Here is a 23555-nt window from a genome sequence, read left to right as displayed (position 1 = left end):
AATGAGAGTTAAATTTGCCCGTCCAGACACCTCCAGCTAGCCTCTCATTGGTTCTCGCTATTCCTGTTCATCTTCCGCAGAAATTGCAAACTGGGCCAAACAGGAGGTTAAAGGCGCTGACTCTCCAAGTGGGGAGAGTGTTAGTAAAGCGTCTGGAATGTTGCAACCGAGTACCAGGGGAGGAAAACTGAGACATATTTGAACACGTCTCCCGTTCACATGGTTGATCATACTTGGGTTCCACATGCATGTTTTAGCTGAAGGAAGAATACCTTAAACCTGGAGAGTTGAGACCCGTGGAATGGGTACCATGCAATATGACTTCAAAGGGTCTTCATTTGCTCACCGAACCTCTCCAATCCTATCACTGCTGCGTTTATGCCCCTGTACACATGCTTGATTCTCTTTCGGAGACATAGCAATCCATAGGTTTTACGATACTTACTAGTCAGGTACATTCTTAGGCGTTTAATATGCGGTGTTGAGTCCATTTCGTTGAGCAAGGAGTAGCTCTTGTCTATTCCATATTTGACTTAAGGAACTTTATCTGTGCTCATTTCAATCTCTGGTTTTATGCAGCACCCCAACTCACCTTTACCCTTAAGCAAGCATAAGTTGTTTTTCTAAATTTGAGACCCTGTTCTGTTCTGTAATTCAGTTCCTGTGTAGCCAAGTTTACATTCCGTGTATTACTGATATCTTATGATGTTTCTTTTTCTGTGTGACTTACTTCAGTTAGAATCATCATACCTGAATCCACTCATTGTGCTGCTAAGGGCCTGATGACATAGATTTCATTGCTGAGTGATATTGCTTTGTAAGTAAATACCACAACTTCTTTATCCATTTTTCACTTTCTGCGATGTTGAACTTGTACTGTAAACGAGGTTCTTGTAAACAGAGCCGTTCCAAACTTTGGGGTGGCTGTGTCTTTTTGATTTTAATTTCCCTAAGCTATAGGACCATAAGTGGAAGTGCCCTAGGTTCTGTTGCTTTGTTTTTTAGATGTTTCAGGAAACACCATACACTTCTCCCGAGTGGTTGTTGGCAATTTACATCCCGCCCATCAGCATAACAAGGCTCCCAGTTCTCCATGGCCTGTCCTGCCTTTCTGGATTTTACACTTTTTTCAGATGGCCCTTTTGACCGGGGGGAAGTGAGACTTCATTGTAGTGCAGATTTCCTTTGCAAGCTTGCTTGGTTGGCCAAAAAGGGCGTATGCGTTTTTTCCTGAATATATTCAGGAAAAAACGCATACGCCCTTTTTGGCCAAGTGCATCATTGTGGACGTTCTGCCTCTTTTCCTATGCTTTCAATGCAATTCCAGTCTACCTCCTGAAATCGGTTTCCTGCAATTCTGCCCCGCTTTCAAGTCCTCTTGGCAGCCTTACTTCAGTCTATTTTTGGACGATAGCTGTCATTTATAACTCTGCAGGTTTGTGAATTACAGTGCCCCTGAGCTCCTTTCTTCAACTCGCTTTCTTGTGACCTGGCCGCAACACCGCAGGATGGCTTCAGGCCCTAATCTGGTTCCGGTACGGCACACTGAGCCTTTGGTTATTTCCTCTTCCTGGTGGGAAATGAGAGTTAAATTTGCCCGTCCAGACACCTCCAGCTAGCCTCTCATTGGTTCTCGCTATTCCTGTTCATCTTCCGCAGAAATTGCAAACTGGGCCAAACAGGAGGTTAAAGGCGCTGACTCTCCAAGTGGGGAGAGTGTTAGTAAAGCGTCTGGAATGTTGCACCCGAGTACCAGGGGAGGAAAACTGAGACATATTTGAACACGTCTCCCGTTCACATGGTTGATCATAGTTGGGTTCCACATGCATGTTTTAGCTGAAGGAAGAATACCTTAAACCTGGAGAGTTGAGACCCGTGGAATGGGTACCATGCAATATGACTTCAAAGGGTCTTCATTTGCTCACCGAACCTCTCCAATCCTATCACTGCTGCGTTTATGCCCCTGTACACATGCTTGATTCTCTTTCGGAGACATAGCAATCCATAGGTTTTAAGATACTTACTAGTCAGGTACATTCTTAGGCGTTTAATATGCGGTGTTGACTCCATTTCGTTGAGCAAGGAGTAGCTCTTGTCTATTCCATATTTGACTTAAGGAACTTTATCTGTGCTCATTTCAATCTCTGGTTTTATGCAGCACCCCAACTCACCTTTACCCTTAAGCAAGCATAAGTTGGTTTTCTAAATTTGAGACGCTGTTCTGTTCTGTAATTCAGTTCCTGTGTAGCCAAGATTACATTCCGTGTATTACTGATATCTTATGATGTTTCTTTTTCTGTGTGACTTTCTTCAGTTAGAATCATCATACCTGAATCCACTCATTGTGCTGCTAAGGGCCTGATGACACAGATTTCATTGCTGAGTGATATTGCTTTGTAAGTAAATACCACAACTTCTTTATCCATTTTTCACTTTCTGCGATGTTGAACTTGTACTGTAAACGAGGTTCTTGTAAACAGAGCCGCTCCAAACTTTGGGGCGGCTGTGTCTTTTTGATTTTAATTTCCCTAAGCTATAGGACCATAAGTGGAAGTGCCCTAGGTTCTGTTGCTTTGTTTTTTAGATGTTTCAGGAAACACCATACACTTCTCCCGAGTGGTTGTTGGCAATTTACATCCCGCCCATCAGCATAACAAGGCTCCCAGTTCTCCATGGCCTGTCCTGCCTTTCTGGATTTTACACTTTTTTCAGATGGCCCTTTTGACCGGGGGGAAGTGAGACTTCATTGTAGTGCAGATTTCCTTTGCAAGCTTGCTTGGTTGGCCAAAAAGGGCGTATGCGTTTTTTCCTGAATATATTCAGGAAAAAACGCATACGCCCTTTTTGGCCAAGTGCATCATTGTGGACGTTCTGCCTCTTTTCCTATGCTTTCAATGCAATTCCAGTCTACCTCCTGAAATCGGTTTCCTGCAATTCTGCCCCACTTTCAAGTCCTCTTGGCAGCCTTACTTCAGTCTATTTTTGGACGATAGCTGTCATTTATAACTCTGCAGGTTTGTGAATTACAGTGCCCCTGAGCTCCTTTCTTCAACTTGCTTTTTTGTGACCTGGCCGCAACACTGCAGGATGGCTTCAGGCCCTAATCTGGTTCCAGCACGGCACGCTGAGCCTTTGGTTAATTCCTCTTCCTGGTGGGAAATGAGAGTTAAATTTGCCCGTCCAGACACCTCCAGCTAGTCACTCATTGGTTCTCGCTATTCCTGTTCATCTTCCGCAGAAATTGCAAACTGGGCCAAACAGGAGGTTAAAGGCGCTGACTCTCCAAGTGGGGAGAGTGTTAGTAAAGCGTCTGGAATGTTGCACCCGAGTACCAGGGGAGGAAAACTGAGACATATTTGAACACGTCTCCCGTTCACATGGTTGATCATAGTTGGGTTCCACATGCATGTTTTAGCTGAAGGAAGAATACCTTAAACCTGGAGAGTTGAGACCCGTGTAATGGGTACCATGCAATATGACTTCAAAGGGTCTTCATTTGTTCACCAAACCTCTCCAATCCTATCACTGCTGCATTTATGCCCCTGTACACATGCTTGATTCTCTTTCGGAGACATAGCAATCCATAGGTTTTAAGATACTTACTAGTCAGGTACATTCTTAGGCGTTTAATATGCGGTGTTGAGTCCATTTCGTTGAGCAAGGAGTAGCTCTTGTCTATTCCATATTTGACTTAAGGAACTTTCTCTGTGCTCATTTCAATCTCTGGTTTTATGCAGCACCCCAACTCACCTTTACCCTTAAGCAAGCATAAGTTGGTTTTCTAAATTTGAGACCCTGTTCTGTTCTGTAATTCAGTTCCTGTGTAGCCAAGTTTACATTCCGTGTATTACTGATATCTTATGATGTTTCTTTTTCTGTGTGACTTACTTCAGTTAGAATCATCATACCTGAATCCACTCATTGTGCTGCTAAGGGCCTGATGACACAGATTTCATTGCTGAGTGATATTGCTTTGTAAGTGAATACCACAACTTCTTTATCCATTTTTCACTTTCTGCGATGTTGAACTTGTACTGTAAACGAGGTTCTTGTAAACAGAGGCGTCCCAAACTTTGGGGTGGCTGTGTCTTTTTGAATTTAATTTCCCTAAGCTATAGGACCATAAGTGGCAGTGCCCTAGGCTCTGTTGCTTTGTTTTTTAGATGTTTCAGGAAACACCATACACTTCTCCGGAGTGTCTGTTGGCAATTTACATCCCGCCCATCAGCATAACAAGGCTCCCAGTTCTCCATGGCCTGTCCTGCCTTTCTGGATTTTACACTTTTTTCAGATGGCCCTTTTGACCGGGGGGAAGTGAGACTTCATTGTAGTGCAGATTTCCTTTGCAAGCTTGCTTGGTTGGCCAAAAAGGGCGTATGCGTTTTTTCCTGAATATATTCAGGAAAAAACGCATACGCCCTTTTTGGCCAAGTGCATCATTGTGGACGTTCTGCCTCTTTTCTTATGCTTTCAATGCAATTCCAGTCTACCTCCTGAAATCGGTTTCCTGCAATTCTGCCCCGCTTTCAAGTCCTCTTGGCAGCCTTACTTCAGTCTATTTTTGGACGATAGCTGTCATTTATAACTCTGCAGGTTTGTGAATTACAGTGCCCCTGAGCTCCTTTCTTCAACTCGCTTTCTTGTGACCTGGCCGCAACACCGCAGGATGGCTTCAGGCCCTAATCTGGTTCCGGCCCGGCATGCTGAGCCTTTGGTTAATTCCTCTTCCTGGTGGGAAATGAGAGTTAAATTTGCCCGTCCAGACACCTCCAGCTAGCCTCTCATTGGTTCTCGCTATTCCTGTTCATCTTCCGCAGAAATTGCAAACTGGGCCAAACAGGAGGTTAAAGGGACTGACTCTCCAAGTGGGGAGAGTGTTAGTAAAGCGTCTGGAATGTTGCACCCGAGTACCAGGGGAGGAAAACTGAGACATATTTGAACACGTCTCCCGTTCACATGGTTGATCATACTTGGGTTCCACATGCATGTTTTAGCTGAAGGAAGAATACCTTAAACCTGGAGAGTTAAGACCCGTGTAAAGAGTACCATGCAATATGACTTCAAAGGGTCTTCATTTGCTCACCGAACGTCTCCAATCCTATCACTGGTGCGTTTATGCCCCTGTACACATGCTTGATTCTCTTTCGGAGACATAGCAATCCATAGGTTTTAAGATACTTACTAGTCAGGTACATTCTTAGGCGTTTAATATGCGGTGTTGAGTCCATTTCGTTGAGCAAGGAGTAGCTCTTGTCTATTCCATATTTGACTTAAGGAACTTTATCTATGCTCATTTCAATCTCTGGTTTTATGCAGCACCCCAACTCACCTTTACCCTTAAGCAAGCATAAGTTGGTTTTCTAAATTTGAGACCCTGTTCTGTTCTGTAATTCAGTTCCTGTGTAGCCAAGTTTACATTCCGTGTATTACTGATATCTTATGATGTTTCTTTTTCTGTGTGACTTATTTCAGTTAGAATCATCATACCTGAATCCACTCATTGTGATGCTAAGGGCCTGATGACATAGATTTCATTGCTGAGTGATATTGCTTTGTAAGTAAATACAAAAACTTCTTTATCCATTTTTCACTTTCTGCGATGTTGAACTTGTACTGTAAACGAGGTTCTTGTAAACAGAGGCGTCCCAAACTTTGGGGTGGCTGTGTCTTTTTGATTTTAATTTCCCTAAGCTATAGGACCATAAGTGGCAGTGCCCTAGGCTCTGTTGCTTTGTTTTTTAGATGTTTCAGGAAACACCATACACTTCTCCCGAGTGTCTGTTGGCAATTTACATCCCGCCCATCAGCATAACAAGGCTCCCAGTTCTCCATGGCCTGTCCTGCCTTTCTGGATTTTACACTTTTTTCAGATGGCCCTTTTGACCGGGGGGAAGTGAGACTTCATTGTAGTGCAGATTTCCTTTGCAAGCTTGCTTGGTTGGCCAAAAAGGGCGTATGCGTTTTTTCCTGAATATATTCAGGAAAAAACGCATACGCCCTTTTTGGCCAAGTGCATCATTGTGGACGTTCTGCCTCTTTTCCTATGCTTTCAATGCAATTCCAGTCTACCTCCTGAAATCGGTTTCCTGCTATTCTGCCCCGCTTTCAAGTCCTCTTGGCAGCCTTACTTCAGTCTATTTTTAGACGATAGCTGTCATTTATAACTTTGCAGGTTTGTGAATTACAGTGCCCCTGAGCTCCTTTCTTCAACTCGCTTTCTTGTGACCTGGCCGCAACAGCGCAGGATGGCTTCAGGCCCTAATCTGGTTCCGGCCCGGCATGCTGAGCCTTTGGTTAATTCCTCTTCCTGGTGGGAAATGAGAGTTAAATTTGCCCGTCCAGACACCTCCAGCTAGCCTCTCATTGGTTCTCGCTATTCCTGTTCATCTTCCGCAGATATTGCAAACTGGGCCAAACAGGAGGTTAAAGGGACTGACTCTCCAAGTGGGGAGAGTGTTAGTAAAGCGTCTGGAATGTTGCACCCGAGTACCAGGGGAGGAAAACTGAGACATATTTGAACACGTCTCCCGTTCACATGGTTGATCATACTTGGGTTCCACATGCATGTTTTAGCTGAAGGAAGAATACCTTAAACCTGGAGAGTTAAGACCCGTGTAATGGGTACCATGCAATATGACTTCAAAGGGTCTTCATTTGCTCACCGAACGTCTCCAATCCTATCACTGCTGCGTTTATGCCCCTGTACACATGCTTGATTCTCTTTCGGAGACATAGCAATCCATAGGTTTTAAGATACTTACTAGTCAGGTACATTCTTAGGCGTTTAATATGCGGTGTTGAGTCCATGTCGTTGAGCAAGGAGTAGCTCTTGTCTATTCCATATTTGGCTTAAGGAACGTTATCTGTGCTCATTTCAATCTCTGGTTTTATGCAGCACCCCAACTCACCTTTACCCTTAAGCAAGCAAAGGTTGTTTTTCTAAATTTGTGACCCAGTTCTGTTCTGTTATTCAGTTCCTGTGTAGCCAAGTTTCCATTCCGTGTATTAGTGATATCTTATGATGTTTCTTTTTCTGTGTGACTTATTTCAGTTAGAATCATCATACCTGAATCCACTCATTGTGATGCTAAGGGCCTGATGACATAGATTTCATTGCTGAGTGATATTGCTTTGTAAGTAAATACCACAACTTCTTTATCCATTTTTCACTTTCTGCGATGTTGAACTTGTACTGTAAACGAGGTTCTTGTAAACAGAGGCGTCCCAAACTTTGAGGTGGCTGTGTCTTTTTGATTTTAATTTCCCTAAGCTATAGGACCATAAGTGGCAGTGCCCTAGGCTCTGTTGCATTGTTTTTCAGATGTTTCAGGAAACACCATACACTTCTCCCAAGTGTCTGTTGGCAATTTACATCCCGCCCATCAGCATAACAAGGCTCCCAGTTCTCCATGGCCTGTCCTGCCTTTCTGGATTTTACACTTTTTTCAGATGGCCCTTTAGACCGGGGGGAAGTGAGACTTCATTGTAGTGCAGATTTCCTTTGCAAGCTTGCTTGGTTGGCCAAAAAGGGCGTATGCGTTTTTTCCTGAATATATTCAGGAAAAAACGCATACGCCCTTTTTCGCCAAGTGCATCATTGTGGTCGTTCTGCCTCTTTTCCTATGCTTTCAATGCAATTCCAGTCTACCTCCTGAAATCGGTTTCCTGCAATTCTGCCCCGCTTTCAAGTCCTCTTGGCAGCCTTACTTCAGTATATTTTTGGACGATAGCTGTCATTTATAACTCTGCAGGTTTGTGAATTACAGTGCCCCTGAGCTCCTTTCTTCAACTCGCTTTCTTGTGACCTGGCCGCAACACCGCAGGATGGCTTCAGGCCCTAATCTGGTTCCGGCACGGCACGCTGAGCCTTTGGTTATTTCCTCTTCCTGGTGGGAAATGAGAGTTAAATTTGGCCGTCCAGACACCTCCAGCTAGTCTCTCATTGGTTCTCGCTATTCCTGTTCATCTTCCGCAGAAATTGCAAACTGGGCCAAACAGGAGGTTAAAGGCGCTGACTCTCCAAGTGGGGAGAGTGTTAGTAAAGCGTCTGGAATGTTGCACCCGAGTACCAGGGGAGGAAAACTGAGACATATTTGAACACGTCTCCCGTTCACATGGTTGATCATACTTGGGTTCCACATGCATGTTTTAGCTGAAGGAAGAATACCTTAAACCTGGAGAGTTAAGACCCGTGTAATGGGTACCATGCAATATGACTTCAAAGGGTCTTCATTTGCTCACCGAACGTCTCCAATCCTATCAGTGCTGCGTTTATGCCCCTGTACACATGCTTGATTCTCTTTCGGAGACATAGCAATCCATAGGTTTTAAGATACTTACTAGTCAGGTACATTCTTAGGCGTTTAATATGCGGTGTTGAGTCCATTTCGTTGAGCAAGGAGTAGCTCTTGTCTATTCCATATTTGGCTTAAGGAACGTTATCTGTGCTCATTTCAATCTCTGGTTTTATGCAGCACCCCAACTCACCTTTACCCTTAAGCAAGCATAAGTTGTTTTTCTAAATTTGTGACCCAGTTCTGTTCTGTTATTCAGTTCCTGTGTAGCCAAGTTTCCATTCCGTGTATTAGTGATATCTTATGATGTTTCTTTTTCTGTGTGACTTATTTCAGTTAGAATCATCATACCTGAATCGACTCATTGTGCTGCTAAGGGCCTGATGACATAGATTTCATTGCTGAGTGATATTGCTTTGTAAGTGAATACCACAACTTCTTTATCCATTTTTCAGTTTCTGCGATGTTGAACTTGTACTGTAAACGAGGTTCTTGTAAACAGAGCCGTTCCAAACTTTGGGGTGGCTGTGTCTTTTTGATTTAAAATTCCCTAAGCTATAGGACCATAAGTGGAAGTGCCCTAGGCTCCGTTGCTTTGTTTTTTAGATGTTTCAGGAAACACCATACACTTCTCCCGTGTGGTTGTTGGCAATTTACATCCCGCCCATCAGCATAACAAGGCTCCCAGTTCTCAATGGCCTGTCCTGCCTTTCTGGATTTTACACTTTTTTCAGATGGCCCTTTTGACCGGGGGGAAGTGAGACTTCATTGTAGTGCAGATTTCCTTTGCAAGCTTGCTTGGTTGGCCAAAAAGGGCGTATGCGTTTTTTCCTGAATATATTCAGGAAAAAACGCATACGCCCTTTTTGGCCAAGTGCATCATTGTGGACGTTCTGCCTCTTTTCCTATGCTTTCAATGCAATTCCAGTCTACCTCCTGAAATCGGTTTCCTGCAATTCTGCCCCGCTTTCGAGTCCTCTTGGCAGCCTTACTTCAGTCTATTTTTGGACGATAGCTGTCATTTATAACTCTGCAGGTTTGTGAATTACAGTGCCCCTGAGCTCCTTTCTTCAACTCGCTTTCTTTTGAGCTGGCCGCAACACCGCAGGATGGCTTCAGGCCCTAATCTGGTTCCGGTACGGCACGCTGAGCCTTTGGTTATTTCCTCTTCCTGGTGGGAAATGAGAGTTAAATTTGCCCGTCCAGACACCCCAGCTAGCCTCTCATTGGTTCTCGCTATTCCTGTTCATCTTTCGCAGAAATTGCAAACTGGGCCAAACAGGAGGTTAAAGACGCTGACTCTCCAAGTGGGGAGAGTGTTAGTAAAGCGTCTGGAATGTTGCACCCGAGTACCAGGGGAGGAAAACTGAGACATATTTGAACACGTCTCCCGTTCACATGGTTGATCATACTTGGGTTCCACATGCATGTTTTAGCTGAAGGAAGAATACCTTAAACCTGGAGAGTTGAGACCCGTGTAATGGGTACCATGCAATATGACTTCAAAGGGTCTTCATTTGCTCACCGAACCTCTCCAATCCTATCACTGCTGCATTTATGCCCCTGTACACATGCTTGATTCTCTTTCGGAGACATAGCAATCCATAGGTTTTAAGATACTTACTAGTCAGGCACATTCTTAGGCGTTTAATATGCGGTGTTGAGTCCATTTCGTTGAGCAAGGAGTAGCTCTTGTCTATTCCATATTTGGCTTAAGGAACTTTATCTGTGCTCATTTCAATCTCTGGTTTTATGCAGCACCCCAACTCACCTTTACCCTTAAGCAAGCATAAGTTGGTTTTCTAAATTTGAGACCCTGTTCTGTTCTGTAATTCAGTTCCTGTATAGCCAAGTTTACATTCCGTGTATTAGTGATATCTTATGATGTTTCTTTTTCTGTGTGACTTATTTCAGTTAGAATCATCATACCTGAATCCACTCATTGTGATGCTAAGGGCCTGATGACATAGATTTCATTGCTGAGTGATATTGCTTTGTAAGTAAATACCACAACTTCTTTATCCATTTTTCACTTTCTGCGATGTTGAACTTGTACTGTAAACGAGGTTCTTGTAAACAGAGGCGTCCCAAACTTTGAGGTGGCTGTGTCTTTTTGATTTTAATTTCCCTAAGCTATAGGACCATAAGTGGCAGTGCCCTAGGCTCTGTTGCATTGTTTTTCAGATGTTTCAGGAAACACCATACACTTCTCCCAAGTGTCTGTTGGCAATTTACATCCCGCCCATCAGCATAACAAGGCTCCCAGTTCTCCATGGCCTGTCCTGCCTTTCTGGATTTTACACTTTTTTCAGATGGCCCTTTAGACCGGGGGGAAGTGAGACTTCATTGTAGTGCAGATTTCCTTTGCAAGCTTGCTTGGTTGGCCAAAAAGGGCGTATGCGTTTTTTCCTGAATATATTCAGGAAAAAACGCATACGCCCTTTTTCGCCAAGTGCATCATTGTGGTCGTTCTGCCTCTTTTCCTATGCTTTCAATGCAATTCCAGTCTACCTCCTGAAATCGGTTTCCTGCAATTCTGCCCCGCTTTCAAGTCCTCTTGGCAGCCTTACTTCAGTATATTTTTGGACGATAGCTGTCATTTATAACTCTGCAGGTTTGTGAATTACAGTGCCCCTGAGCTCCTTTCTTCAACTCGCTTTCTTGTGACCTGGCCGCAACACCGCAGGATGGCTTCAGGCCCTAATCTGGTTCCGGCACGGCACGCTGAGCCTTTGGTTATTTCCTCTTCCTGGTGGGAAATGAGAGTTAAATTTGGCCGTCCATACACCTCCAGCTAGTCTCTCATTGGTTCTCGCTATTCCTGTTCATCTTCCGCAGAAATTGCAAACTGGGCCAAACAGGAGGTTAAAGGCGCTGACTCTCCAAGTGGGGAGAGTGTTAGTAAAGCGTCTGGAATGTTGCACCCGAGTACCAGGGGAGGAAAACTGAGACATATTTGAACACGTCTCCCGTTCACATGGTTGATCATAGTTGGGTTCCACATGCATGTTTTAGCTGAAGGAAGAATACCTTAAACCTGGAGAGTTGAGACCCGTGGAATGGGTACCATGCAATATGACTTCAAAGGGTCTTCATTTGCTCACCGAACCTCTCCAATCCTATCACTGCTGCGTTTATGCCCCTGTACACATGCTTGATTCTCTTTTGGAGACATAGCAATCCATAGGTTTTAAGATACTTACTAGTCAGGTACATTCTTAGGCGTTTAATATGCGGTGTTGAGTCCATTTCGTTGAGCAAGGAGTAGCTCTTGTCTATTCCATATTTGACTTAAGGAACTTTCTCTGTGCTCATTTCAATCTCTGGTTTTATGCAGCACCCCAACTCACCTTTACCCTTAAGCAAGCATAAGTTGGTTTTCTAAATTTGAGACCCTGTTCTGTTCTGTAATTCAGTTCCTGTGTAGCCAAGTTTACATTCCGTGTATTACTGATATCTTATGATGTTTCTTTTTCTGTGTGACTTATTTCAGTTAGAATCATCATACCTGAATCCACTCATTGTGATGCTAAGGGCCTGATGACATAGATTTCATTGCTGAGTGATATTGCTTTGTAAGTAAATACAAAAACTTCTTTATCCATTTTTCACTTTCTGCGATGTTGAACTTGTACTGTAAACGAGGTTCTTGTAAACAGAGGCGTCCCAAACTTTGGGGTGGCTGTGTCTTTTTGATTTTAATTTCCCTAAGCTATAGGACCATAAGTGGCAGTGCCCTAGGCTCTGTTGCTTTGTTTTTTAGATGTTTCAGGAAACACCATACACTTCTCCCGAGTGTCTGTTGGCAATTTACATCCCGCCCATCAGCATAACAAGGCTCCCAGTTCTCCATGGCCTGTCCTGCCTTTCTGGATTTTACACTTTTTTCAGATGGCCCTTTTGACCGGGGGGAAGTGAGACTTCATTGTAGTGCAGATTTCCTTTGCAAGCTTGCTTGGTTGGCCAAAAAGGGCGTATGCGTTTTTTCCTGAATATATTCAGGAAAAAACGCATACGCCCTTTTTGGCCAAGTGCATCATTGTGGACGTTCTGCCTCTTTTCCTATGCTTTCAATGCAATTCCAGTCTACCTCCTGAAATCGGTTTCCTGCTATTCTGCCCCGCTTTCAAGTCCTCTTGGCAGCCTTACTTCAGTCTATTTTTAGACGATAGCTGTCATTTATAACTTTGCAGGTTTGTGAATTACAGTGCCCCTGAGCTCCTTTCTTCAACTCGCTTTCTTGTGACCTGGCCGCAACAGCGCAGGATGGCTTCAGGCCCTAATCTGGTTCCGGCCCGGCATGCTGAGCCTTTGGCTAATTCCTCTTCCTGGTGGGAAATGAGAGTTAAATTTGCCCGTCCAGACACCTCCAGCTAGCCTCTCATTGGTTCTCGCTATTCCTGTTCATCTTCCGCAGAAATTGCAAACTGGGCCAAACAGGAGGTTAAAGGGACTGACTCTCCAAGTGGGGAGAGTGTTAGTAAAGCGTCTGGAATGTTGCACCCGAGTACCAGGGGAGGAAAACTGAGACATATTTGAACACGTCTCCCGTTCACATGGTTGATCATACTTGGGTTCCACATGCATGTTTTAGCTGAAGGAAGAATACCTTAAACCTGGAGAGTTAAGACCCGTGTAATGGGTACCATGCAATATGACTTCAAAGGGTCTTCATTTGCTCACCGAACGTCTCCAATCCTATCACTGCTGCGTTTATGCCCCTGTACACATACTTGATTCTCTTTCGGAGACATAGCAATCCATAGGTTTTAAGATACTTACTAGTCAGGTACATTCTTAGGCGTTTAATATGCGGTGTTGAGTCCATTTCGTTGAGCAAGTAGTAGCTCTTGTCTATTCCATATTTGGCTTAAGGAACGTTATCTGTGCTCATTTCAATCTCTGGTTTTATGCAGCACCCCAACTCACCTTTACCCTTAAGCAAGCATAAGTTGTTTTTCTAAATTTGTGACCCAGTTCTGTTCTGTTATTCAGTTCCTGTGTAGCCAAGTTTCCATTCCGTGTATTAGTGATATCTTATGATGTTTCTTTTTCTGTGTGACTTATTTCAGTTAGAATCATCATACCTGAATCGACTCATTGTGCTGCTAAGGGCCTGATGACATAGATTTCATTGCTGAGTGATATTGCTTTGTAAGTGAATACCACAACTTCTTTATCCATTTTTCAGTTTCTGCGATGTTGAACTTGTACTGTAAACGAGGTTCTTGTAAACAGAGCCGTTCCAAACTTTGGGGTGGCTGTGTCTTTTTGATTTTAATTTCCCTAAGCTATAGGACCATAAGTGGAAGTGCCCTAGGCTCCGTTGCTTTGTTTTTTAGATGTTTCAGGAAACACCATACACTTCTCCCGTGTGGTTGTTGGCAATTTACATCCCGCCCATCAGCATAACAAGGCTCCCAGTTCTCCATGGCCTGTCCTGCCTTTCTGGATTTTACACTTTTTTCAGATGGCCCTTTTGACCGGGGGGAAGTGAGACTTCATTGTAGTGCAGATTTCCTTTGCAAGCTTGCATGGTTGGCCAAAAAGGGCGTATGCGTTTTTTCCTGAATATATTCAGGAAAAAACGCATACGCCCTTTTTGGCCAAGTGCATCATTGTGGACGTTCTGCCTCTTTTCCTATGCTTTCAATGCAATTCCAGTCTACCTCCTGAAATCGGTTTCCTGCAATTCTGCCCCGCTTTCAAGTCCTCTTGGCAGCCTTACTTCAGTCTATTTTTGGACGATAGCTGTCATTTATAACTCTGCAGGTTTGTGAATTACAGTGCCCCTGAGCTCCTTTCTTCAACTCGCTTTCTTGTGACCTGGCCGCAACACCGCAGGATGGCTTCAGGCCCTAATCTGGTTCCGGTACGGCACGCTGAGCCTTTGGTTATTTCCTCTTCCTGGTGGGAAATGAGAGTTAAATTTGCCCGTCCAGACACCTCCAGCTAGCCTCTCATTGGTTCTCGCTATTCCTGTTCATCTTTCGCAGAAATTGCAAACTGGGCCAAACAGGAGGTTAAAGACGCTGACTCTCCAAGTGGGGAGAGTGTTAGTAAAGCGTCTGGAATGTTGCACCCGAGTACCAGGGGAGGAAAACTGAGACATATTTGAACACGTCTCCCGTTCACATGGTTGATCATACTTGGGTTCCACATGCATGTTTTAGCTGAAGGAAGAATACCTTAAACCTGGAGAGTTGAGACCCGTGTAATGGGTACCATGCAATATGACTTCAAAGGGTCTTCATTTGCTCACCGAACCTCTCCAATCCTATCACTGCTGCATTTATGCCCCTGTACACATGCTTGATTCTCTTTCGGAGACATAGCAATCCATAGGTTTTAAGATACTTACTAGTCAGGCACATTCTTAGGCGTTTAATATGCGGTGTTGAGTCCATTTCGTTGAGCAAGGAGTAGCTCTTGTCTATTCCATATTTGACTTAAGGAACTTTATCTGTGCTCATTTCAATCTCTGGTTTTATGCAGCACCCCAACTCACCTTTACCCTTAAGCAAGCATAAGTTGGTTTTCTAAATTTGAGACCCTGTTCTGTTCTGTAATTCAGTTCCTGTATAGCCAAGTTTACATTCCGTGTATTACTGATATCTTATGATGTTTCTTTTTCTGTGTGACTTATTTCAGTTAGAATCATCATACCTGAATCCACTCATTGTGATGCTAAGGGCCTGATGACATAGATTTCATTGCTGAGTGATATTGCTTTGTAAGTAAATACCACAACTTCTTTATCCATTTTTCACTTTCTGCGATGTTGAACTTGTACTGTAAACGAGGTTCTTGTAAACAGAGGCGTCCCAAACTTTGAGGTGGCTGTGTCTTTTTGATTTTAATTTCCCTAAGCTATAGGACCATAAGTGGCAGTGCCCTAGGCTCTGTTGCATTGTTTTTCAGATGTTTCAGGAAACACCATACACTTCTCCCAAGTGTCTGTTGGCAATTTACATCCCGCCCATCAGCATAACAAGGCTCCCAGTTCTCCATGGCCTGTCCTGCCTTTCTGGATTTTACACTTTTTTCAGATGGCCCTTTAGACCGGGGGGAAGTGAGACTTCATTGTAGTGCAGATTTCCTTTGCAAGCTTGCTTGGTTGGCCAAAAAGGGCGTATGCGTTTTTTCCTGAATATATTCAGGAAAAAACGCATACGCCCTTTTTCGCCAAGTGCATCATTGTGGTCGTTCTGCCTCTTTTCCTATGCTTTCAATGCAATTCCAGTCTACCTCCTGAAATCGGTTTCCTGCAATTCTGCCCCGCTTTCAAGTCCTCTTGGCAGCCTTACTTCAGTATATTTTTGGACGATAGCTGTCATTTATAACTCTGCAGGTTTGTGAATTACAGTGCCCCTGAGCTCCTTTCTTCAACTCGCTTTCTTGTGACCTGGCCGCAACACCGCAGGATGGCTTCAGGCCCTAATCTGGTTCCGGCACGGCACGTTGAGCCTTTGGTTATTTCCTCTTCCTGGTGGGAAATGAGAGTTAAATTTGGCCGTCCAGACACCTCCAGCTAGTCTCTCATTGGTTCTCGCTATTCCTGTTCATCTTCCGCAGAAATTGCAAACTGGGCCAAACAGGAGGTTAAAGGCGCTGACTCTCCAAGTGGGGAGAGTGTTAGTAAAGCGTCTGGAATGTTGCACCCGAGTACCAGGGGAGGAAAACTGAGACATATTTGAACACGTCTCCCGTTCACATGGTTGATCATAGTTGGGTTCCACATGCATGTTTTAGCTGAAGGAAGAATACCTTAAACCTGGAGAGTTGAGACCCGTGGAATGGGTACCATGCAATATGACTTCAAAGGGTCTTCATTTGCTCACCGAACCTCTCCAATCCTATCACTGCTGCGTTTATGCCCCTGTACACATGCTTGATTCTCTTTTGGAGACATAGCAATCCATAGGTTTTAAGATACTTACTAGTCAGGTACATTCTTAGGCGTTTAATATGCGGTGTTGAGTCCATTTCGTTGAGCAAGGAGTAGCTCTTGTCTATTCCATATTTGACTTAAGGAACTTTCTCTGTGCTCATTTCAATCTCTGGTTTTATGCAGCACCCCAACTCACCTTTACCCTTAAGCAAGCATAAGTTGGTTTTCTAAATTTGAGACCCTGTTCTGTTCTGTAATTCAGTTCCTGTGTAGCCAAGTTTACATTCCGTGTATTACTGATATCTTATGATGTTTCTTTTTCTGTGTGACTTACTTCAGTTAGAATCATCATACCTGAATCCACTCATTGTGCTGCTAAGGGCCTGATGACACAGATTTCATTGCTGAGTGATATTGCTTTGTAAGTGAATACCACAACTTCTTTATCCATTTTTCACTTTCTGCGATGTTGAACTTGTACTGTAAACGAGGTTCTTGTAAACAGAGGCATCCCAAACTTTGGGGTGGCTGTGTCTTTTTGATTTTAATTTCCCTAAGCTATAGGACCATAAGTGGCAGTGTACTAGGCTCTGTTGCTTTGTTTTTTAGATGTTTCAGGAAACACCATACACTTCTCCCGAGTGTCTGTTGGCAATTTACATCCCGCCCATCAGCATAACAAGGCTCCCAGTTCTCCATGGCCTGTCCTGCCTTTCTGGATTTTACACTTTTTTCAGATGGCCCTTTTGACCGGGGGGAAGTGAGACTTCATTGTAGTGCAGATTTCCTTTGCAAGCTTGCTTGGTTGGCCAAAAAGGGCGTATGCGTTTTTTCCTGAATATATTCAGGAAAAAACGCATACGCCCTTTTTGGCCAAGTGCATCATTGTGGACGTTCTGCCTCTTTTCCTATGCTTTCAATGCAATTCCAGTCTACCTCCTGAAATCGGTTTCCTGCAATTCTGCCCCGCTTTCAAGTCCTCTTGGCAGCCTTACTTCAGTCTATTTTTGGACGATAGCTGTCATTTATAACTCTGCAGGTTTGTGAATTACAGTGCCCCTGAGCTCCTTTCTTCAACTCGCTTTCTTGTGACCTGGCCGCAACACCGCAGGATGGCTTCAGGCCCTAATCTGGTTCCGGTACGGCACGCTGAGCCTTTGGTTATTTCCTCTTCCTGGTGGGAAATGAGAGTTAAATTTGCCCGTCCAGACACCTCCAGCTAGCCTCTCATTGGTTCTCGCTATTCCTGTTCATCTTCCGCAGAAATTGCAAACTGGGCCAAACAGGAGGTTAAAGGCGCTGACTCTCCAAGTGGGGAGAGTGTTAGTAAAGCGTCTGGAATGTTGCACCCGAGTACCAGGGGAGGAAAACTGAGACATATTTGAACACGTCTCCCGTTCACATGGTTGATCATAGTTGGGTTCCACATGCATGTTTTAGCTGAAGGAAGAATACCTTAAACCTGGAGAGTTGAGACCCGTGGAATGGGTTCCATGCAATATGACTTCAAAGGGTCTTCATTTGCTCACCGAACCTCTCCAATCCTATCACTGCTGCGTTTATGCCCCTGTACACATGCTTGATTCTCTTTCGGTGACATAGCAATCTATAGGTTTTAAGATACTTACTAGTCAGGTACATTCTTAGGCGTTTAATATGGGGTGTTGAGTCCATTTCGTTGAGCAAGGAGTAGCTCTTGTCTATTCCATATTTGGCTTAAGGAACTTTATCTGTGCTCATTTCAATCTCTGGTTTTATGCAGCACCCCAACTCACCTTTACCCTTAAGAAAGAATAAGTTGGTTTTCTAAATTTGAGACCCTGTTCTGTTCTGTAATTCAGTTCCTGTGTAGCCAAGTTTACATTCCGTGTATTACTGATATCTTATGATGTTTCTTTTTCTGTGTGACTTACTTCAGTTAGAATCATCATACCTGAATCCACTCATTGTGCTGCTAAGGGCCTGATGACACAGATTTCATTGCTGAGTGATATTGCTTTGTAAGTAAATACCACAACTTCTTTCCATTTTTCACTTTCTGCGATGTTGAACTTGTACTGTAAACGAGGTTCTTGTAAACAGAGCCATTCCAAACTTTGGGGTGGCTGTGTCTTTTTGATTTTAATTTCCCTAAGCTATAGGACCATAAGTGGAAGTGCCCTAGGTTCTGTTGCTTTGTTTTTTAGGTGTTTCAGGAAACACCATACACTTCTCCCGAGTGGCTGTTGGCAATTTACATCCCGCCCATCAGCATAACAAGGCTCCCAGTTCTCCATGGCCTGTCCTGCCTTTCTGGATTTTACAATTTTTTCAGATGGCCCTTTTGACCGGGGGGAAGTGAGACTTCATTGTAGTGCAGATTTCCTTTGCAAGCTTGCTTGGTTGGCCAAAAAGGGCGTATGCGTTTTTTCCTGAATATATTCAGGAAAAAACGCATACGCCCTTTTTGGCCAAGTGCATCATTGTGGACGTTCTGCCTCTTTTCCTATGCTTTCAATGCAATTCCAGTCTACCTCCTGAAATCGGTTTCCTGCAATTCTGCCCCGCTTTCAAGTCCTCTTGGCAGCCTTACTTCAGTCTATTTTTGGACGATAGCTGTCATTTATAACTCTGCAGGTTTGTGAATTACAGTGCCCCTGAGCTCCTTTCTTCAACTCGCTTTCTTGTGACCTGGCCGCAACACCGCAGGATGGCTTCAGGCCCTAATCTGGTTCCGGTACGGCACGCTGAGCCTTTGGTTATTTCCTCTTCCTGGTGGGAAATGAGAGTTAAATTTGCCCGTCCAGACACCTCCAGCTAGCCTCTCATTGGTTCTCGCTATTCCTGTTCATCTTCCGCAGAAATTGCAAACTGGGCCAAACAGGAGGTTAAAGGCGCTGACTCTCCAAGTGGGGAGAGTGTTAGTAAAGCGTCTGGAATGTTGCACCCGAGTACCAGGGGAGGAAAACTGAGACATATTTGAACACGTCTCCCGTTCACATGGTTGATCATAGTTGGGTTCCACATGCATGTTTTAGCTGAAGGAAGAATACCTTAAACCTGGAGAGTTGAGACCCGTGGAATGGGTACCATGCAATATGACTTCAAAGGGTCTTCATTTGCTCACCGAACCTCTCCAATCCTATCACTGCTGCGTTTATGCCCCTGTACACATGCTTGATTCTCTTTCGGAGACATAGCAATCCATAGGTTTTAAGATACTTACTAGTCAGGTACATTCTTAGGCGTTTAATATGGGGTGTTGAGTCCATTTCGTTGAGCAAGGAGTAGCTCTTGTCTATTCCATATTTGGCTTAAGGAACTTTATCTGTGCTCATTTCAATCTCTGGTTTTATGCAGCACCCCAACTCACCTTTACCCTTAAGAAAGAATAAGTTGGTTTTCTAAATTTGAGACCCTGTTCTGTTCTGTAATTCAGTTCCTGTGTAGCCAAGTTTCCATTCCGTGTATTACTGATATCTTATGATGTTTCTTTTTCTGTGTGACTTACTTCAGTTAGAATCATCATACCTGAATCCACTCATTGTGCTGCTAAGGGCCTGATGACACAGATTTCATTGCTGAGTGATATTGCTTTGTAAGTAAATACCACAACTTCTTTCCATTTTTCACTTTCTGCGATGTTGAACTTGTACTGTAAACGAGGTTCTTGTAAACAGAGCCATTCCAAACTTTGGGGTGGCTGTGTCTTTTTGATTTTAATTTCCCTAAGCTATAGGACCATAAGTGGAAGTGCCCTAGGTTCTGTTGCTTTGTTTTTTAGGTGTTTCAGGAAACACCATACACTTCTCCCGAGTGGCTGTTGGCAATTTACATCCCGCCCATCAGCATAACAAGGCTCCCAGTTCTCCATGGCCTGTCCTGCCTTTCTGGATTTTACACTTTTTTCAGATGGCCCTTTTGACCGGGGGGAAGTGAGACTTCATTGTAGTGCAGATTTCCTTTGCAAGCTTGCTTGGTTGGCCAAAAAGGGCGTATGCGTTTTTTCCTGAATATATTCAGGAAAAAACGCATACGCCCTTTTTGGCCAAGTGCATCATTGTGGACGTTCTGCCTCTTTTCCTATGCTTTCAATGCAATTCCAGTCTACCTCCTGAAATCGGTTTCCTGCAATTCTGCCCCACTTTCAAGTCCTCTTGGCAGCCTTACTTCAGTCTATTTTTGGATGATAGCTGTCATTTATAACTCTGCAGGTTTGTGAATTACAGTGCCCCTGAGCTCCTTTCTTCAACTTGATTTTTTGTGACCTGGCCGCAACACTGCAGGATGGCTTCAGGCCCTAATCTGGTTCCAGCACGGCACGCTGAGCCTTTGGTTATTTCCTCTTCCTGGTGGGAAATGAGAGTTAAATTTGCCCGTCCAGACACCTCCAGCTAGTCTCTCATTGGTTCTCGCTATTCCTGTTCATCTTCCGCAGAAATTGCAAACTGGGCCAAACAGGAGGTTAAAGGCGCTGACTCTCCAAGTGGGGAGAGTGTTAGTAAAGCGTCTGGAATGTTGCACCCGAGTACCAGGGGAGGAAAACTGAGACATATTTGAACACGTCTCCCGTTCACATGGTTGATCATACTTGGGTTCCACATGCATGTTTTAGCTGAAGGAAGAATACCTTAAACCTGGAGAGTTGAGACCCGTGGAATGGGTACCATGCAATATGACTTCAAAGGGTCTTCATTTGCTCACCGAACCTCTCCAATCCTATCACTGCTGCGTTTATGCCCCTGTACACATGCTTGATTCTCTTTCGGAGACATAGCAATCCATAGGTTTTACGATACTTACTAGTCAGGTACATTCTTAGGCGTTTAATATGCGGTGTTGAGTCCATTTCGTTGAGCAAGGAGTAGCTCTTGTCTATTCCATATTTGACTTAAGGAACTTTATCTGTGCTCATTTCAATCTCTGGTTTTATGCAGCACCCCAACTCACCTTTACCCTTAAGCAAGCATAAGTTGTTTTTCTAAATTTGAGACCCTGTTCTGTTCTGTAATTCAGTTCCTGTGTAGCCAAGTTTCCATTCCGTGTATTACTGATATCTTATGATGTTTCTTTTTCTGTGTGACTTACTTCAGTTAGAATCATCATACCTGAATCCACTCATTGTGCTGCTAAGGGCCTGATGACACAGATTTCATTGCTGAGTGATATTGTTTTGTAAGTAAATACCACAACTTCTTTATCCATTTTTCACTTTCTGCGATGTTGAACTTGTACTGTAAACGAGGTTCTTGTAAACAGAGCCGTTCCAAACTTTGGGGTGGCTGTGTCTTTTTGATTTTAATTTCCCTAAGCTATAGGACCATAAGTGGAAGTGCCCTAGGTTCTGTTGCTTTGTTTTTTAGATGTTTCAGGAAACACCATACACTTCTCCTGAGTGGTTGTTGGCAATTTACATCCCGCCCATCAGCATAACAAGGCTCCCAGTTCTCCATGGCCTGTCCTGCCTTTCTGGATTTTACACTTTTTTCAGATGGCCCTTTTGACCGGGGGGAAGTGAGACTTCATTGTAGTGCAGATTTCCTTTGCAAGCTTGCTTGGTTGGCCAAAAAGGGCGTATGCGTTTTTTCCTGAATATATTCAGGAAAAAACGCATACGCCCTTTTTGGCCAAGTGCATCATTGTGGACGTTCTGCCTCTTTTCCTATGCTTTCAATGCAATTCCAGTCTACCTCCTGAAATCGGTTTCCTGCAATTCTGCCCCGCTTTCAAGTCCTCTTGGCAGCCTTACTTCAGTCTATTTTTGGACGATAGCTGTCATTTATAACTCTGCAGGTTTGTGAATTACAGTGCCCCTGAGCTCCTTTCTTCAACTCGCTTTCTTCTGAGCTGGCCGCAACACCGCAGGATGGCTTCAGGCCCTAATCTGGTTCCGGCACGGCACGCTGAGCCTTTGGTTATTTCCTCTTCCTGGTGGGAAATGAGAGTTAAATTTGCCCGTCCAGACACCTCCAGCTAGTCTCTCATTGGTTCTCGCTATTCCTGTTCATCTTCCGCAGAAATTGCAAACTGGGCCAAACAGGAGGTTAAAGGCGCTGACTCTCCAAGTGGGGAGAGTGTTAGTAAAGCGTCTGGAATGTTGCACCCGAGTGCCAGGGGAGGAAAACTGAGACATATTTGAACACGTCTCCCGTTCACATGGTTGATCATACTTGGGTTCCACATGCATGTTTTAGCTGAAGGAAGAATACCTTAAACCTGGAGAGTTGAGACCCGTGGAATGGGTACCATGCAATATGACTTCAAAGGGTCTTCATTTGCTCACCGAACCTCTCCAATCCCATCACTGCTGCGTTTATGCCCCTGTACACATGCTTGATTCTCTTTCGGAGACATAGCAATCCATAGGTTTTACGATACTTACTAGTCAGGTATATTCTTAGGCGTTTAATATGCGGTGTTGAGTCCATTTCGTTGAGCAAGGAGTAGCTCTTGTCTATTCCATATTTGACTTAAGGAACTTTATCTGTGCTCATTTCAATCTCTGGTTTTATGCAGCACCCCAACTCACCTTTACCCTTAAGCAAGAATAAGTTGTTTTTCTAAATTTGAGACCCTGTTCTGTTCTGTAATTCAGTTCCTGTGTAGCCAAGTTTCCATTCCGTGTATTACTGATATCTTATGATGTTTCTTTTTCTGTGTGACTTACTTCAGTTAGAATCATCATACCTGAATCCACTCATTGTGCTGCTAAGGGCCTGATGACACAGATTTCATTGCTGAGTGATATTGCTTTGTAAGTAAATACCACAACTTCTTTATCCATTTTTCACTTTCTGTGATGTTGAACTTGTACTGTAAACGAGGTTCTTGTAAACAGAGCCGTTCCAAACTTTGGGGTGGCTGTGTCTTTTTGATTTTAATTTCCCTAAGCTATAGGACAATAAGTGGAAGTGCCCTAGGTTCTGTTGCTTTGTTTTTTAGATGTTTCAGGAAACACCATACACTTCTCCCGAGTGGTTGTTGGCAATTTACATCCCGCCCTTCAGCATAACAAGGCTCCCAGTTCTCCATGGCCTGTCCTGCCTTTCTGGATTTTACACTTTTTTCAGATGGCCCTTTTGACCGGGGGGAAGTGAGACTTCATTGTAGTGCAGATTTCCTTTGCAAGCTTGCTTGGTTGGCCAAAAAGGGCGTATGCGTTTTTTCCTGAATATATTCAGGAAAAAACGCATACGCCCTTTTTGGCCAAGTGCATCATTGTGGACGTTCTGCCTCTTTTCCTATGCTTTCAATGCAATTCCAGTCTACCTCGTGAAATCGGTTTCCTGCAATTCTGCCCCGCTTTCAAGTCCTCTTGGCAGCCTTACTTCAGTCTATTTTTGGACGATAGCTGTCATTTATAACTCTGCAGGTTTGTGAATTACAGTGCC

At 43.9% G+C, this 23555-nt stretch overlaps 1 long non-coding RNA gene across 1 annotated transcript in view; it reads left to right on the top strand.

The window, feature by feature from the left end:
• Nucleotides 1-21342, top strand: part of LOC307188208 — a 251474-nt gene extending 230132 nt beyond the window's left edge. Inside the window, exon 5 of the long non-coding RNA XR_013828829.1 lies at nucleotides 21262-21342. This is a non-coding gene — a long non-coding RNA (uncharacterized lncRNA). The remainder of the gene's footprint in view (nucleotides 1-21261) is intronic.
• The last annotated feature ends 2213 nt before the right edge of the window (nucleotides 21343-23555 follow it).

The sequence above is a fragment of the Stenella coeruleoalba genome (assembly GCF_951394435.1).
Source record: "Stenella coeruleoalba genome assembly, chromosome: 6".
In the NCBI taxonomy this organism is placed as follows: domain Eukaryota; kingdom Metazoa; phylum Chordata; class Mammalia; order Artiodactyla; family Delphinidae; genus Stenella; species Stenella coeruleoalba.
Note: the sequence above shows the minus strand (reverse complement) of the source record. Positions and strands in the feature narration are given on the sequence as shown.